Here is a 13,055-nt window from a genome sequence, read left to right on the forward strand (position 1 = left end):
TTTACCTCTGGAGGAAACCAAAAGATTTCTATAGATCCCAAATGATTTCTAATGAGTTGAAGATTTCTTTTTGATAAATCAGTCACTCACAAATTAACATCGGTCCCAAAATAAAGGATCAATTCTCTCAATTAAATGTGGTATGGACTAGATATTCCATCTAATGGTAAGAAAATGATTTATTTAAAAATAATAATTAGACTTGTATATACCAATTCTAATCCAAGAGATAGCTCCTCAATGATTTTCACACAGTTAGTAGAGAGGACTAAATGTGAAAAGGGCTATCAAAATTATAACCATTCTGAAGAATTCACAAACAGCTTGTATAGACTTGAGAATTTTCTGGTCCCACCATATTGAAATATGATTAGGTAGTTATAATTTTAAAGAGCTTTTTACAGGTCCTCTACAGATATTGTGGACATAACTGAAATATACTGCCTCCTGAAAATTTGCTTTGAGAATATTACCCAACTTCTTGTTTTTAAAATATTTCCCCCTAGAAGCTAATTTCCTGGACCTAAAAGGACTTCAAAGGATTGTATTCTTTTCTTGATGTCAAGATATTGCTGTAGTCATTCCTGTAATGATATCTATTCCAATGCACAAAGGAATAGTTTATAGCTAACTATAAGTACTTATATATTTTATGCACTGTGATCCAGAGAAAGGCTCTGGCAAAGACACTGAGAGCTCTGATTTCAATTAATGCCTTACCTGCTCTCATTACATGTGTGACTTTATCTGTAGGTGTATGTATGGATAATCAAATGACTGCTGACTCTTCTGTTCCATAAGGAGATTAATTTTTGTCAAACAAGTTGTTTGGGCAAAATAACTAATCAATGAAATGGCTTTTTCATCTTTATGCCAGTTGCTCTGAAGTTATGCAGGAATCTGGAAGTTCATAAAATTTATATTCCCTAGCTCTAGTTTTAATTGATTCACTTTACTCCTGGAATGCATGGAATACCTCACCACACCCTCCTGCACAAATGTACTGCTTCCTTGTCATGTAAGGCACCTCTTAGGTGTTCTCTCTTTTATGAAGACTGTTCTGATTCTCCCATCTTGAATTTCTTTCTGCTTCCCCTTCATTCTTTCAGCCCTTGATTTCAGTGTTTCTTAAGGGATTTCCTGCTTTTGGGGCACCTGGTGGCTCAGTCTGTTGAGCATCTGACTCTTGGTTTTGGTTCAGGTCACAATTTCAAGGTTGTGAGATCAAGCCCCACCTCAGGCTCTCTTGAGATTTTCTTCCTGTCCCTCTGCCTCTCTCTCTTCTGCTCTCTAAAATAAATAAACACATTTTTATTTATTTCTCTGAGATTCTTGAGATTCTCTTCTCCCTTGAGATTCCTTTGAGTTGAGATTCCCTTGAGTTGAGATTCCCTTGAGATTCCTCTCCCTTGAGATTCTCTTACTCTCCCTCTGCACCCCTCCATCAAATAAAAAAATAAATCTTAAAAAAAAATAGAGTTCTTGCTCTCTACAGTATATTATAATGTTTATATTTTGTATGCTTCTTGAGATAGACTCAATATCTGTCTTCCTTTTATCACTCACAGTTGTACCAGGGGAAGTAATGACAGGGGTAATTAAAAAAAAATACAGATTGTTTACAATAAAGCTTAAAGGACTGCATTGCCAAGGTAGCAGAGAAAATGCTAGGCTGGCTGCTATGAGGATTTAACAGTCTGAGTTATGCTGGTGAATTCCTATAGTCTGACACCCTGGCAACCAATGATCTTTTTACTCTCCATAGTTTTGCCTTTTCCACAATATCATGTAGTTGGAATCACAATTGTGTAGCTATTCATTTTGGCGTTTTTGACTTAGCAATACACAATTAACTAATGTTCTTCTATGTTTTTTCATGGCTTGGTAGTTCATTTATTTTTTGCAATAAGTAATATCCCATTATCTGGATGTATAGTTTATCCATTAGCCTACAACTGAAGGTATCTTTGTTGCTTCCAAGTTTTGGTAATTATGAATAAAGGCGCTATAAACATTTGTGCACAGGTTTTTGCGTAGGTTTAAGTTTTAAGCTCCTCTGAGTAAATACCAAGGAGTGGAATTAGTTGATCATTTGGTAAGAGCGTGTTTAGTTTTGTAAGAAACCACTAACTATCTTTCAAAGTGGCTGCACAATTTTTTCATTCACTCCAGTAATGAAAGAGAGTTACTGTTGCTTCAAATCCTCACCAGCATTTAGATTTGTTATATTCGAGATTTTGGCCATTATAGTGTAGTATTATCTCATTATTGTTGTAATCTGCATTTTTCTGATGACATTTAATGTGGAGCATATTTTCATTTGATTATTTGCCATTTGTAGGTCTTTTTCTTGTATGTTAAGGCCTTTGGCTCATTAAAGTTGGGTTTTTTGTTTTCTTCTGGTTGAGTTTTAAGGTTCTTTGTATATTTTGGATAACATTTTTCATTTTTGATATTGGTGATTTGTGTCCTTTTTTTTTCTTAGTTAACCTGTTTGAGTCCCTGTTTCAGTTCTTTTGAAGATATACCTATTAGTGTAATTTCTAGATCACGTGGTATCTTATTTTAAATTTGAGAAATCTCCATACTTTTTTTTTTCATAGTGGCTGCATCATTTTATGTTCCCACCACTATGCACATGGGTTCAAACTTCTCCACCCTATCTTCCATACCTTCTTGTATAGGCAGTTGTGCCTAGCATCCACTGGTTCTAACTCTAAAAATAGCCATTTGAAAATGCACTCCTCTTCTAGTCTCAGCCATATGATTTTGTTAGGTTTCACTACTAAACCTTAGAGTGAAACATGGGACTCAGGGTTATAATGATCACAGAATTTAATGTTTTCTGGTCATAGTGACTGGTTAGGGATGATCACATGACCCAATCTGAGTCAATGATCTGCAGTGAGACTGTTCTGGGACTTTGTGGAAAATAATTCTTATTTCCTTCTGTAATTAAATGTCTACAGTTTTAAGGTCTGGAGCTGCTGCAGCCATTTTTGGCCATGAGGAGAAAGAGTCAACATGATGGAAAGACCAGCTGAGTCTATGTTTATTTTGTCACTTGCAATGAGAAGTGGTCTAATATACTCCACTTGACTAATCCATGCAGGAATCATTTACTGTGGTGATAGCTGAGTCATGCTAGTAAATACGATTTATATGTATTTCAGACTTGAGTCTTGAGGAATATTTTATCTTTAAGGTGGATTTTGCATCTAGTCTGCTCATTATGTGTGACTTTTAAAGTTCAGCTATTAGATTTTGGTGAGCACCTGGCTGTCTCTCCTCTGCCTACTATTTTGTAATGGTCCATTTAATTTTGGAATGTTTTATAAGACTTTTCATGGCAGATTTGCCTTCTTGATGAGTTCTGCTTTCGCCAATATTAAAATTAGATTGCACCACTGGAGAACCTACCTGCTGTTATCTGCCAGGAGTCCCCTCAAAATATTCCAAGTGATGTGGGGACGGAGAGGGTGTATGGTTAAACATCAGTTTTACAACCTGCTGAATTCTGACAGTAGGAATTCTTGTGGTGAGAGAAAATAATTAGAAAACAAAAGCCAAGATTTTAAAATCTAAACAAAACCATCCAGAGACAAGCTCAAAATTAGTACAGGCACAGAGGATGAAAACACTAGAAAACTCCATATGGTATTATTGTAATTACTCACTAGACCTAGACTACATGACTATAATGTTATTACACTACAAGATTAAATGCACTGAAGCCATAGGTCTTTGCTATTCATCCTAGGCATAAAAAGTTCTGAATCTAATACATGAACAGCTTTCCCCCTCAGTGAAAAGAGGAAGGAGTCTGGTGTTGTTGGCCTATTGATTTGGATGACACATGTTCTCTGAACCACCTAGAGGGATTCTCTGTAGACTGAATGAAATCCAAAGGTCAGAGAAAAAAACTGATAAATATAATTGCAATTTCCTTGCAGCACCATATTTGATGACAAGACATTTGACATAGTGACAATTTAATATGTGGAAAGGGGGGAGAAAGACCAGACATACTGTCCATCTGTAGTAATTGATCTTTTGCAAGTTCCCAATGGGCACCGGGGGACAACTCTCATAAATAGCTTCTTCATGTAACCCAAAGGGAGAAGGTGAAAGACCTTGTTCATTTCGGTGAAGTTTCCTCTTTCTCTCTAGAAGACAAGCTGACATAATGACATCAAGCAGAGGGACCAGAGTATGCTGGGTGATGTGTAGGCAATCAAGTTAAGGTTTCTGAATGAAAACTCAATCTCCCTCAGGTCAGTTTTATAAAGCTGTAATTATCTTTTATGACATCCAAATAAATCTCCATTTTGGAAAGAATTATGCATATTTTAGAAAAGTGAATTTGGGAATGAGCAATTCAAAACTCTTCCTTTTACTGTGTATTATAGAAACTAAAGGCAATTCCAAAGTTATCAATTTAATTTAGAATTCCTTATTGCTTAGATAAATGGTTCTAAAATTTTTATCTAGAATCTTACTGTAGTACTTGGCATGTGATGTTATTACTAAATATTTGAGTGAATAAATTGATGAAGTAATGACTGTATTAATCAATGAATTCCTCAGGGTGGTTTGGAGAAGATGTCATTCAAATCAATAGGCCCAACAAAGCCTGACAGCTTTTTCTCAGCTTTCATTGATGGGAAAAACATTTTACATATTGGACTTAGAACTTTTGTGACAAGGATAGATAGCAAAAACCTAGGTAGATGTTGAATAGACTATTAAATATACCACTCTGGAGTTTTTGGAAGAAGTCTGGGCTGATGATCTAAACTTGGATTTGCCCAGCATTTAGATAGCTTATCAGGCTATAGACTAAATGAAGATAAGACACCTAGGAAGAGGAGATAGAGAAGAGGTCCCAACACTGGGCACTGGGTCAGTTTAGAGGTTGTAGAGATGAGAATACACCAGATCACTGAGAAGGGAGGCCGGAGTGTAGAAGGAAACCCAACATCCTGGATAGTAAGTAAAGTAAGACTTTTATAATGGGAGGTGTGATCCACTGTGTGTCAAATGCTGCTGAGAGGCCAAATTGAAGAATGAGTACTGACCATGAGATTTGTTAATCACAGGTCATTAACCTTAACAAGAGTGGTTTCAGGGCAGTGGAAGGAAAGTTTTCTCATTAGGGTAGTCTGCTAGAAATGAGGTGCACAGTTGGGATGCATTTGAGGGCAGGGTGAGGTGATGAGGTCAGATCTGGGTATGTTGAGTTTGAGATCTCATGAGATATTGATATGATGGACGTTGTGTTTTGAAGTCAAATAAATCTATAAATGAATTCTGGCTTTGCCACTTACCCTGTAGGGCTATCAGTAGGTTAGTTAATTTTGATAAGCTTTAGTTCTGTCAAGTATAAAATGAGCATAATAATAATGAGCTGGAATACTTTGGAGAGATTTAGACCCAGTGTATGTAAAACACCTAGTATATATCAGAACTTGATAATGATAGTGGTTACTGTAACCATGCTGTTGGAAGTGCCCAAAATATGGCTGCTTAGAAATTCCCTTAATTTCTACTGCAATTCTCAATCAGAATCCTAGTCTTGCTGTGGTTGATGTAAACTTCATGCAGCAAGTTAAACAGTGTTTCTCAAGAAGATACTGAAACATTGAAAACTACTATTTGTAGTGACTTAACAAAATCATATTTTGCCATATGATTGAGCCATAAAAATTAAAATATGTTCTATATTTACATTATGGAATGATATCTACTATATACCTTAAATAAATAAGTCACGTCATAAAATAGGTACATCGTAACTTCATTTTTGTAAAAAATATGTGTAGATTTGCAATCTATAGAATAAAGCCTCCAGAAAGCTTTACCATTTATAAAGCACTTTTTCATCTTTTTTTTAAAGATTTTATTTATTTATTCATGAGAGACACAGAGAGGGGGAGAGAGAGAGGCAGAAACACAGGCAGAGGGAGAAGCAGGCTCCATGCAGGGAGCCCAATGCGGCGCTAAACCACTGAGCCACCCGGACTGCCCCAGCACTTTTTCATCTAATGAAGTCTTACCAGAACACCACAGATATTTCTTATTTAGTCTATTTTAAAGACAAGAATTAAGCCTTAAGTGTTTAAGGCTAAATAGGTGGCAAAACTGGGCCTCTGGACTCCATTCCACACATCTAGTCCTTTTCATGGCCCTGCAATTGTGCCTGCTTGCAAGAGATTTTGGGACTAACTGTTCAAAATACCATGGGAAGCTGTGAGCCTGGACAGGCCCCATCTATATCTATGACACCATCTGACTAAGGCTTTGGATATGGCTAGTTTGGGGAAAAAAAAAAAAAGTAGTTCTTATGCTTTCTCTTCTCCTTTTCTACCTCTGCTTTAAGAAGCTCTCTACTGCAGGGGCAGCAGGACTTCTCTCCAAGATGTGGGGCTTCAAGCCAGGGTTAACATCTAGCCTTTCTGGGTGACTCCCAGAACCTGCCAGGCACATAGGTATAGAGTTGGGAACCTCTTGGGTCTTGCCATAGCCGATGTTAAGTCTGTAGAGTTTCCTGTAGTCCACCCATTTGCTCTAGGCACCCCTAGCGCAGGGACCCATGTGGCTAGTTTGGGGATTAAAATCCTGGCATTCCAAAACAAAACTCCATTTTAAAATAGCATTTTAAAGGTAAAGTTACTAAAGGCATACATTCATACATATTATAATTTTGACACTTGCAATAGAGGATTTGTAATGAAAGTAATAAATGGAACTGTTATAGAGAAATGAGCCAAATTTGTTATTCTGATATATACATATGAAGGACTGAAAGTTTCCTGGTGAGAAATTATAAATAAATATTTATATTTATTATCTATTAAGCGCCAAATACTGTGTTAAGTGCTTGAGATACCATGACCAAGACAGGTAATTCTTTCCAGGAGACAGAGTGGAAACCAGTAACTATAACCTCAAATGCTATAAAAGAAGAGTGCATGGGCTATTAAAATAAAGATTAGGTCATCTAAGGATTTGGTAAGGCCTTCATGCAAACTTCAAACCAATTCATCCAAGAATGGTGGGGCATCTTTTATCCCTTCACCGCCAGAAGGAACTGTCAGGGGAACTCAAATGAGAACCTCCGACGGGACGGGGTCACATGTTGCCTTTGATATTGTGCCCCAATGCTATCCTAGTGCTGTTAGGGCAAAAGGCACTCATTTTGCTGAAGAAGGTCTATTGCAACATCTCTGAGCTCTAATGTCATGCATAGAAGTGGGCAAAGGACCCCATCTGGCTGTCATTGGGATGGGAACGTGCTCATCACAGACAGTGGCAGGCCTAACTGCTGAGCACAAGATGCTTATATAACAAGCTACTGATGTGTTAGGGGCTTCCTAAACTCATTTGGCAGGTTCAGGACCATTGTCCAAATCTCCCTCAGCGAGAATCAATGAAGCAGAGAAATACAATGACTCATTCTGTGAGGATACAGATGCCAGATAACCTGAGTCTGCACAAAGGCATCCAAAAGATTTCATCCAGGGAACTTCACAGATTCCAGTGTCATAACCAGAATGCCAAGTACATGCCCATGGGAATGGGCAGCATTACACTCCAGTGTGTGCTCTCCTTCTTTGAGAAAAGAGCTCTCTGGAGAAGATGCATTTGTAACACTTCCAGGAAATCCTTCATCTTCACCGGCTCAACAGCCCCATTCTTCTGGATGAGGTATTTAGGTAGGTAAGTGTGGTTAAGTCAAATGCAACTGCTTCTGTGAGGCAAAATGTTTCAAACTGCCCCCAGAAGGTTATAGATATTCAAGTTAGCAAGTTGTCTACTTTGAATGTGTTAAGATGTAATCATTTTAAGAACTAAGATAAATGCCCAAATGCCATTAAAGAGTTGCTTCTTTTTTTTTCTATGTGGATTTAAACAACAACAAAAATCTTGTGGCAGATTATCCATCTGTTTGCCTATACCAGTTAGAGTGTTTAGGTTATATGTAACTGAAATGGACTTCAGTTAATTTATTGAAAGGATTATATGATAGTTCACAATCTGGAAAGCCTGAACAGGGCTGAGGAAGAAGGGCAATCAGTAGTAGCTCTGGGGATCTAGATTAGAATCTAAGGGGCAGTATCCCCAGGGAGCTGCCATCAGAATGACTCTACTCTAACCATGCCCTGCCCATAGGAAAGTTCTGATTCCTGAGGAGGGAGAGTCTGGCTGGCTCAGCCTGTGCCTGCCCAACGCCCCCCCCGCCCCCCAACAGTAAGGAAATAGCATTTGAACTGAGAGATCCAGGAAGATTACAAGTAATGGGGAAAGGCACTTCCTGAGAGAATGATTGAGATGCTCTTATCAGGAAAAAGAAAAACTAGTTGCTATGCAGATAAAATAAATTTCATAATATCCAAACTCTTTCTGATATCCTCATTTTTGGTTTTCATGATAGGAGCAAGGTCTTTTTGAATGAAGTAGCATGTCAGTTGAGATGTAGGACAAGAGGAAGCGGGCCACTGAAGATCAATGAGAAGGGGGTTTCAGTCAGGGGGAGAAACAAGCACAAAGGCCCTGAGGCAGAAAAAAAAAGCCTGATATCTTTGATTAGCTATAAATCCTATGTGGTTACAGCTAAATGAAAGAGCTGGCTAATGGCAGATATTGTCAGAGAGACAAGCAGCGGCTGGGCTATGTAAGACCCTCCAGGGTGTGGCAAGAAGAAACCGTGTCTAAAGTGAATACAAAGCAAGTAGAGGAGCTTATTAGCTGTCTACCCATAAGCAAGATACTTCATATCACTGAGATTCAGTTTATCTTCTTTAAATGGTCTAATGTGTAACCCTTATCAAGAACCCTCAAAGAAAGCTGTGTTCTAGAATTCCAGATTTCTTTTATTAGAAACATACTCTGGGACATGGCTTATTTTACATGACATCTCCCAAAAAAGTCTGATGCATTACCTCGCAATCCAGTACATGATTCTTTCTTTCTTTCTTTCTTTCTTTCTTTCTTTCTTTCTTTCTTTCTTTCTTTTTTCTTTCTTTCTTTCTTTCTTTCTTTCTCTCTCTCTCTCTCTTTCTTTCTCTTTCTTTCTTTCTTTCTTTCTTCTCTTTATTTTTAAGATTTTATTTATTTACTAAATGGAGACACAGAGAGTCAGAGACATAGGCAAAGGGAGAAGCAGGCTGATGTGGAACTCGATCCCAGGACTCCAGGATCACGACCTGAGTCAAAGGTAGATGCTCAACCACTGAGCAACCCAGGCTTCCCTACATGATTATTTCTGCCATCAAATGAATTTGTTGCAAAAGTGCCCAAAGTAAACAAGTAAATTAATAAGAAGGAAAAAGAAAAAAAAATCTCTTTGGTTTTTAGACTGCATTGGATTTCAAACATACAGATGCAGGACTACAACCAGTACCTGCATGTAAGAGTCTTCCCTGATGGCTGACAATCACTTTCCCTCCTCCATTACTTGTCCCTCCTCCCTATTCCATTCCTTTGAGTCATAACATCCAAGTAGGCTGGCATGAATATAAATAATTCCTACTCAGGGTTTTCCTTATTTTATCTCCTCTACTTTGCATCATGAACTTTAGTTCCATCCTTCCCCCAGGTTCTGTGGGCTTGAACATATGTGTATGTTTGCAGATCACAAACCTGTCAGTTTTAAAACATAATGGGACCAACTGGGAACATCACCGACAACCAAATGCCACAAAGAGAACAAACCTTCCTTGAGTTGCTAGGTCAGAACCTGCTCTAACAAAGTGAGCCATGAAAGCGCCTTTATATAGTAAGTTGTTTAATTAAGATAACAGATGTTACTATTATACGAGTCCTAGTGAGCCACTATTTAATTGGACTCTCATTCACATGGCTGGTGACTGGTAAAAACCAGTTCAAACACCCATTTTCCTTGTATGAGGCTTCCCCTCCCTAAATTAAATTGAGTAAACAATGTACCCAGTGCACAAGCATTTAAAAGAGATAGCTGTAATGGCACAGGAGTTTAATATGAACATTAATGTTAGAATAAAATAATTTCGTACTTTAAAAGGCAAGTTTAATTCTCTGTTTTATCTATCAAGCACTAACGTAGGCTGACAACCACCTGCTCAGGAAAACAGCAGAGAAAACCTTCACTTGGGTATTGTTAGATGCCTGGTATTTATAATGGGCGAGGGATCTGGATAGACCTTTTACGCTCAGATTTTAATATAATCTGGAAAGAGGGATAATTGACAACCTGTCATGCATGTCAGTATGACAAATGAAACAAAGACAAAAAGAGGAGGAAAAACACCAGTGGATTAACAGAATCTCCAGGGAAGACAAAACACAGTAATTCTAGTATTTAACCATTCATGGGAAAATGAAAAGCTCACTGTGCTGTGTATTAGAAAATGGGCTCTTGGCTAGGCTGCCACAGCTAGTCTGATTCCAAACCATCTTGTTCTTCCAAATTGTCTCTAGTTACATAAAGGTTCAGAGCTAGCTCTAGATCTACAAATGTCATTGCTTACAGGGGCCAGGTGGGTAATATAAATGAATAAAACAGGTAAGAATAAGTTTTCATGACAAATTTTGCTTATATATGAAAAACAGAATATTCATTGTAAACATAAGAAAATATACTCTTTTTCTGTATTTTCCTAAAATGTATGGACCTTTGGCCAAGCTTTCTTATTTTTACTTTTTGATAGAGAAATAGATACCAGAAATATGTAGCTTTTATTTTAACTCTACTGTAAGAAAAACAATAATGCAAGAGCAATAATAAATGGCAACTGACACTATATCTTAATATAAGGTACAAAGTTGTGTGGCTAACAGGAGATTTCATGCCCTGATAAAAAGATAACTTGTTTCTCAGCTCCAGCCAGTTATTGCCTATTGAAATTCAGGCTGACTGTTACTGATGATCCAGTTTTTAAAAATAAGTCAGAAATCTGGATTACATGACATATTCCAAATTTTAATGGTTAGAACTTAATTTAAGAAAATTAAACATGATGCCAGCTAATATACAATGCCTGCCAAAGAAAACCATTTTGCAAAACAGATTCAGTGAACTCTTGGCTGGATGACTTTTGGGACCTTCTGGTGGTACCTTTCTAGAATTTAAATACTACTCTTGATATAAAGCTTTACTGCCAGCACAAGAATGGGAAGAGGTTTCTTTAGTTTATACATATTGTTACATGAGAACGTATATGCTAACACTGAGTTGTGAGAGCTGCTATGAGTCATCTAACCCCACTTTTCTACTAAATGTATAATAAAAGTGCTGGGGGGAACCAGTCATTTCCATAGGTTGAAAAGCCATGCATGACAATGTTTGGGAGAGATTTTTCAAATCCTATTCTGCCTGTGATTGTTTTTTTAAAAGATTTTATTTACCTGCTTGAAAGAGAGAGAGAGAGAGAGAGAGAACAGGAGGGAGAGGGAGAGAGAATCTGAAGCAGACTCTGAGCTGAGTGCAGAGCCCAATGCAGGGTTCGATCCCAGGACCTCGAGATCATGACCTGAGCTGAGACCAAGAGTAAGGTATTTAACGAACTGAGCTATCCAGGCACCGCTCTGCCTAGGATCCTTTCCTCCATCACTTTACCATTTTTTCTTCCTTCTATAATTAGTGTGTGATGAACCATTTCCTGTGACAGAGATGTGTTACAGCCCTGAGGTATGCTGGGGGAGTAGAAATAGGTTGAAAACCACTGGCCTATTAATCTCTCATGCTTCATCTGACCCTAACTTCTCAGAACCAGAGATGACCTTAGCACCATGAAAAGATAGATTTCCTTCAAGGAAGATAGGAATCTCTGGACCCTACACATGGTGTACTTACTATGACTTATATATGAATAGTAGAGAACACTTCTATCATTCAAATCTTCTCCAAATGAATGTGGATCCATGTAGTCATGTTTGTAAAACAGATTCTTCTTCCTTTCTTTTAGCGTTTATTTTCAGGGCTGACATATACCCACCTTCTTGGCAAGGGGCATATATCCAGTTAGGCTAACTAAAGGGGGCTTTGTTCATGCAATTCAAACTACAGAAAAGAAACTCACTATTTGCATAAAAAAAAGTCACAGGTATTAGGCTAAGAGTCTTGGTTGTTGACAGCTTCACAGCCATGTCCCTCACTGAAGAGCCCTCTGTAGTGGGGGAATTGCCTGTACAAGGTAACTTATCTCCCTTCTATGTGATAGGCTGAAACTGGTGAACTAGTGATCTAGGGTTTCAAAGACCAGTCCCCCTTGCCTCAAGATGGAACCACTCTGAAGGGCAATCCAGTTCTAGAACTATCAATGGGATTCGCTGAAGCCTCAAATGCAACTGCATTGACAGGTAGCTTCTCCTTTTGCTCAGTTATTTCCTCATTTCCTCGTGTAGCCCCAGTAAATATTCTCTAGCAAACCTTCTATGTGCAACTTTCTATCTCAGGGTTTATTTCTAGGATATGCAATCTAAGACAGTAGCCTTATACAGGCTTCCAACAAGCTTCAAAGGAATGTTCATAGTATTTTTTTTTTTTTTACTTCAATTCAGTTGCCTCAAATATTTGTTAAATAAGGATAAAGACCATTTGAAATTTAAAACTATTTGCTTATACATAGTTTCTTTTATGCTTTGCTTTGTTTTTGGTAGATGTTTAATTGAGTTCAGTATTCAGTGAAATAAAATCACTGTATAAATTCACGATTAAATACCAAATGGGTTTATGGAAAGTAGAAATGATAAAAGCTCCATCATCAACATCATGGGTGTTGGCTTTGAAATATTAGAAAGCAAATGAATGTGCTCTGATAGAGGAGGAGCTAGTTTACTGTGTTCTAGGCTGGATAGTATTCTGAGCTTTAATTCCATTATTTGGGTTCAATATTTTTTATTTTGTGTTACAGTGCTTCCAATCATAAAATGGAAAGTGTAATTTCTACTCTATCACAAAATGTTACTGTTAATATAAATTTAATACAGCAAGTGTGATGTTTGAAGGTGTGCAGTAAAAAGAAGACAAAGCAAAACAAAATACAATTCATTTTTCTTTGGGCTACATTCTTACC

At 37.6% G+C, this 13,055-nt stretch overlaps 1 protein-coding gene and 1 long non-coding RNA gene across 30 annotated transcripts in view; one reads left to right on the top strand and one right to left on the bottom strand.

Annotated features, from left to right (window-relative positions):
- Nucleotides 1-13,055, bottom strand: part of CNTN4 (contactin 4) — a 917,305-nt gene that overhangs the window by 97,961 nt on the left and 806,289 nt on the right. The gene's annotated exons all lie outside the window — the stretch shown is intronic.
- LOC140609942 (uncharacterized) overlaps nt 1-13,055 on the top strand; it is a 171,847-nt gene that overhangs the window by 52,653 nt on the left and 106,139 nt on the right. For 12 of the 16 annotated variants that reach the window (XR_012011707.1, XR_012011708.1, XR_012011709.1 and 9 more), the window contains one exon: nt 4,171-4,274. The exons of 3 other annotated variants lie outside the window; for them this stretch is intronic. This is a non-coding gene — a long non-coding RNA (uncharacterized lncRNA). Of the gene's footprint in view, nt 1-4,170; nt 4,275-7,390; nt 7,648-13,055 lie in introns of those variants that run through there. One more of the 16 variants, XR_012011703.1, reaches the window with a different exon arrangement.

Source organism: Canis lupus, chromosome 19 (genome assembly GCF_048164855.1).
Source record: "Canis lupus baileyi chromosome 19, mCanLup2.hap1, whole genome shotgun sequence".
NCBI lineage: Eukaryota > Metazoa > Chordata > Mammalia > Carnivora > Canidae > Canis > Canis lupus.